The sequence below is a fragment of the Lolium perenne genome, chromosome 4, assembly GCF_019359855.2.
Source record: "Lolium perenne isolate Kyuss_39 chromosome 4, Kyuss_2.0, whole genome shotgun sequence".
Taxonomy (NCBI): Eukaryota; Viridiplantae; Streptophyta; class Magnoliopsida; order Poales; family Poaceae; genus Lolium; species Lolium perenne.
The window spans coordinates 239713494-239718746 of NC_067247.2; the positions used below are offsets into that span (position 1 = coordinate 239713494).

At 46.5% G+C, this 5253-nt stretch overlaps 1 long non-coding RNA gene across 1 annotated transcript; it reads right to left on the reverse strand.

The window, feature by feature from the left end:
- Window positions 1-3221: 3221 nt before the first annotated feature.
- On the reverse strand, window positions 3222-4854 carry LOC139838955 (uncharacterized). The gene is made up of 2 exons (XR_011756752.1): window positions 4535-4854; window positions 3222-3468 (listed from the first exon to the last, which is right to left on the reverse strand). It is a non-coding gene; the product is annotated as an uncharacterized lncRNA (long non-coding RNA).
- Window positions 4855-5253: the final 399 nt, after the last annotated feature.

Below are 5253 nucleotides of genomic sequence, written 5' to 3' on the forward strand. Positions count from 1 at the left end.
GCAGCTGGCTGTTGTGGTGGGGCGCTGACCTCTGGCGCAGCTGGCCGTTCTGGTGGGGCGATGACCACGGGCGCCGCCGGGCTGTCGTGGAGGGACGCTGACATGTGGCGCCGCAAGGTGCTTGTCTTTGCTTGCCGTCGACCCCGAGTAGGTGTTGATCCGAATTAGGGTCTTCGGCCATAGCAGTACCCAACCCTTCAGTGAGGCCAGATTCAACGGGCTATCGTCATCGGCACCATGCGGTTGATTAGGAGGAAACAAATCCTCATAGCCCGGTAACGCCCGATCCACTTCAACCCGGTAAACGTCATCCGCCATATCTCGTGTGTGCCACTTCTTATCCAGGGGCCGAATGATGGACCCCCTCGCGACGTCTTTGAGTTCGTCGTTTACTCTCATCAAAAAGGTGCATGGCGTCGAGAGCGCCTGCGAGAACATGTGTATGGCGTTAGAGAGAGGGCAAGGATGATGAAACTAATATATTAACTTGATGTACACATTAGTTAATTACCGTGAGGGCGTTGAGCTCGGCTAATGTCGACGGGCCAGCACATGCGGCGGCGGGCGTGCAAGTGACGGAGGGGCTGCTACCCGGCATGGACGGTGAATCCCTAGCACCAGCGACATTGCCGGCGGCCGGAGGAGTCTCCATTATAACATTGTCATTGCCGGCGGACGGCGGCACCATCGAGTTGCTGCCGTTGAAGCTAACCACTTGCATTTTCGGGGGGGGGGGCCTTGTTTGCCACCCTCATACCACGCTTGTAGAGCGTTGAAATCTGCTTGGACTCCAGCGGCGACTTCAGCTTTGACTTCAGGTACGAGTGTAGCTTTGAGTTGCGGTACCAGTTGCGGTACCAAACCAGCTTGGACTTGGGCTAGGATTGACTCCCTCATTTCCTCCGCCTCCCGCTGCTTCCTCTCATTACGCGCATTTTTATCGGCCGCAGACGACAAGCCATAGTGACCATGCTTGTAGCCTGTACCGGCGCCAGCCACACGGCCTCTATGCGGCCTTCTCGTCGGTGAATGCTCATTAACGATGTTTAGCGCCCGTACGAGAGGCTTGTCCCAGGCTACCCTGCCCGTCGACGCCTGGGACGAGGAGCCTTCGTCACCTTGGGAGGCTTGAGAAAGTCTTTGTCTTTCTTCTTCCTGCGGAAGAAACGCGAACCATTTAGAAATGTTGCTACTATTATATGAACGATACTTGATCTAATAAAACCGGTAAATTGCTTACCAGTTTTTTCTCCAACGCTAGGACCTTCTGGTCGTTCGTGAACCAAATTATGTCGGTTACGACCTTCGGGTCCGTGACAAGTTCCCCGGTTAGTTTCTTCTTATGGTACCGGGACCTGATGAATCTTCTTTCAAGCGGGTCCTTGTACTTGAGCCAGGGGTTCTCAATGCCGGCATTTACATACGCCTCGTCCTCCTTCGCCCAATAGGGCTCCTTTCCCTCGTACCCACGGCTCCCAAGGTTGTGGTTGCCGATGTTAAGCTCCCGCATTTCCTTCCCCCACAACTTGCGATTCTTGGTTGCTTGTAGCTCTTCATTGGCCACAAAAGCATCAAAGTCCGCCTGGGTGACATGCGGAAAGGCGGAGTGGACCTCTTCGAAACCTTTGCCCTCAGCAATCAGCTTCCGCACCATGTACTTATAGCTGCTGAGGTGTTTGGTGAACTTCAGGAGGGCTTGTGCGTGCAACCTCGCAATGAGCTGGGCTCGCAAAGGCGCTTTGCTCTCAGCTCGGAGGTCCGTCTCGTTGAGATTGACGACCTCTCGGAGGATACATGCCAGTTGGTTGCCGTACCCCTTGGCAACATCCTTAGGCAACACCGGCAAACCACTGGCGGGGTCCACCTCTCGTGGATCGTGTCTCTGCCGGTGCCGACCGTGTTTTGGCGCCTTGCCTTCCGCGGCCTCTTGGCTCCACTTGTCCCGGTGCCACTACTCCCGGCGGCGGCGCTAGGATCGTCGCCGCTTGTCTCGCCGCCACCCCCGGCGGCGCCGGTTGCCTCATCGCCGCTAGGCTCGTAGGTACTACCCCCGGCGGCGGCGCTTGCCTCGTTGCCGCTCGACTCGTCGGCACTACCCCCAGCGGCATCCTCCATCTCATGGTCCTCGTCGCCGCCAACACCAGCGGCCTCGGCATCCTCCTCCGTCCTAAAGAAGTGCCTATTGTAGTGCTCCTCTAACTCTTCTTGAGACGACATGGTGGCTTGCACTAATAGAAGATGAAAAAGAGTTAGAATTCACGGAAAAATTCGGCATGACCTTTGCTAAAAATTGGTCATGCCGAGTGCTAGAATTGCCGGAACGGAAATGAATCGACATTCCGGCACTCAATAGCAACTCAATCCCTGTAACAGAAATGCAAACATATAAATGCCATAACCATAACCATAACCATCTCCATAACCATGCCATCACCATAACCATCACCACATAAATTACAGTAGCTAGCTTTTTAGCATATACATTACAGTGGCATTTTACATCAGCATAAAAATAACACTTGACAACCTCCATTTAAAACCAGAGAATGAACATAGTGAATAACACTTGACAACCTCCATCAAACTCTGCTTAGTGCTCAGTGCAACATAAGATATGAATGATACAGGAATAAGCAGCAGCATCAGCTACTATCATAAGACAGATTTCCCAAACACTAAAATAAAAATGGAAATGCTGACATACAAAATTTCATACAACATATAAATGGCAGAGTACATGCTAGTACTGGCTGGTAGTACTTGCTACTGATCCAAGGACTAACTAGTCACATCCTAGTTTGCATATCTAACTAGTGTGCATTTGCCAAATCCTATATGGACGAGTTACATGTACTAGATCAAAAAAGCTATTACATGCTAGTACTGGCTATTAGTTCTTGCTACTGATCAAAGGTTTTACTAGTCACATCCTAGTTTGCAGAGCTAACTAGTGTGCATTTTTCAACCTACATGGACGAGTTATATGTACTAGATAAATAAAGCTATACCATGCTAATACTGGCTATTAGTACTTGCTACTGATAAAAGGGCTAACTAGTAACATCCTGGTTTACAGGCCTTACTAGTGACTCGAAAATTCAGATATGACAGTGCATAGTAGAATCAAAGCAAGCCTTACATGCTAGTACTAGTTTTTGATCAGCAAAAAGAATATTTTTTTAAGCCTAAAAATTAGTCATATTTGACAATGTAAATAGTAGTAGTAGTAGTAGTAGTAACATTGTCAAGTTATTCCATTCAGCAAACAAGAAGACAAGCACAGTGTAACATTCTGCAAACTATGAGACTAACATCCAGTTTACAACTTTTCTGCACCTCATCATTTGGTAGCATAGTGATAGCAGCAATGTACCAGGAAAATAAGCACAAGAAACAGCACAAACATTTGCATCAAATTGGTAGAATAGCTCTGTGCTCACTTCAACTTGTCATCCATCCCACTGCAACCTACTTTTTGAGACAACGTGTAACAATGCAGACAGAGGAGGTATCAAAATAGCAGTATCTTAACATTGAGAGTAAAATGTAATTACATTGATGCATGCATCATTGCTGAAAATGATTTGTTTTCCATTGTAATAATTATCATTGTAGGATATAATTTAAATGTATACTAGTTCTCTGAATGAACATAGCACTTGTTCTTTTTAAATGAACCAGAGAATGAACATATCACTTGTTCTTTTTAAATAAAGTAAACCTACTGCTAGTGAATAAATGTGAGGTATGCCTAACCCTAACCCTAACATTTAAATGTATGCCTAACCCTAACACTTGCTACTGCTAGCATTCTTGGCATTAAAGTGACATTCCTTCACCTTGTACATGCACTGGCCAATTAACTAAACAAAATCAATTTGAAGCATCTGAGCATCAATTTCCTGGGCATTTTTAAACCAGAGAACTAACATTTAATCAAGAACTAACATACTTCCACAGAAATAGCATTTTAGGATTTTTCAACTAACAAATTCAAACCAGAGAACACATTTTTAGCATTCTGTAACAATTTCCAACCAGAGAACAAATTTTATCAACTAAACCAACTAATACTAGCTATTTACATTTTTTCATTTAGTTATTTCTATATCACAATTTCCAACCAGAGAACAATTTCCAACCAGAGAACAATTTTTAGCATTTAACTAAATCAATTAAATGAAACCTACTGCTAGCATTCAAAATTTTATGTATAACTTATAATGAAAAATTGAAACCTACTGCTAGAATTTGAAACCAATTTTTAGCATTCAAAAATTCAAACCAGAGAACCCTATTTCCAATTTGAACCCTATTTCTTGCAATGTTAACCAAAGGTAACCAAGCAGAAATCCAAGGGATCATATTGACTTGCACTAATTCAGCTTTAGGCTATCCAATCCCTCAATATACTAATGCAAGAATCAGAGGGAAGAACCCTAGCAACCTACGAGGAAGAACCCTAACAGAAGGAGAGAGGGAAGGGGGAGGGAAGGGGGAGGGAAGGGGGAGGGAAGGGGAGAGGGAAGCTCACCGTGGCGGCCTCCTCCTCCTCGATGTGCGGCGGCGCCCTCCTGCTCCTCGATGTGCGGCGGCGCCCTCCTGCTCCCTCGGTGTGCGGCGGCGCCCTCCTGCTCCCTCGGTGCGGCGGCGCCCTCGGTGAGTTGCTTCGGCTTTGGCGATGGGCACGGGTGCGGGAAGGTTGTGGGGATGGGCGGCGGCGGAGCGGTTAAGGCGAGGGGACGATGTGCGGCAGAGCTCCGGCCGGCGGTGCTCGATGTGCGCAGAGAGAGGGGGGATCGAGATGTGGCAGGGGAGAAGGAAGAAAAACGGTTAAGTCCAGGTTATAGCTGTGCCAGGGTTATTGCCGGCGCACCAGGTCACACGTGCGCCGGGGACAAGTATACCCCCGGCGAAGCAAGGACGTGGTGCGCCGGCAATAACCCTGGCACAGCTATAACCTGGGACATGTTTAATTAGCAGTATACAATTGCATTACAAAATCCTATACTATTTTTATTTATTTATTTCTTTTCTCTTTACTGTATACTGTTTTTTCTTAACTTTTCAAGATAATAACAAAGCAATATGCATGAGTTATGTAAAAAACATGAAGAGTGTTTCACAAAATATATGCATGCATAAAATATTGACCAACACAATATTAATTAGTCATACATAAAATATTGCATTACAAAATCCTATACTATTTTTATTTATTTATTTCTTTTCTCTTTACTGTATACTGTTTTT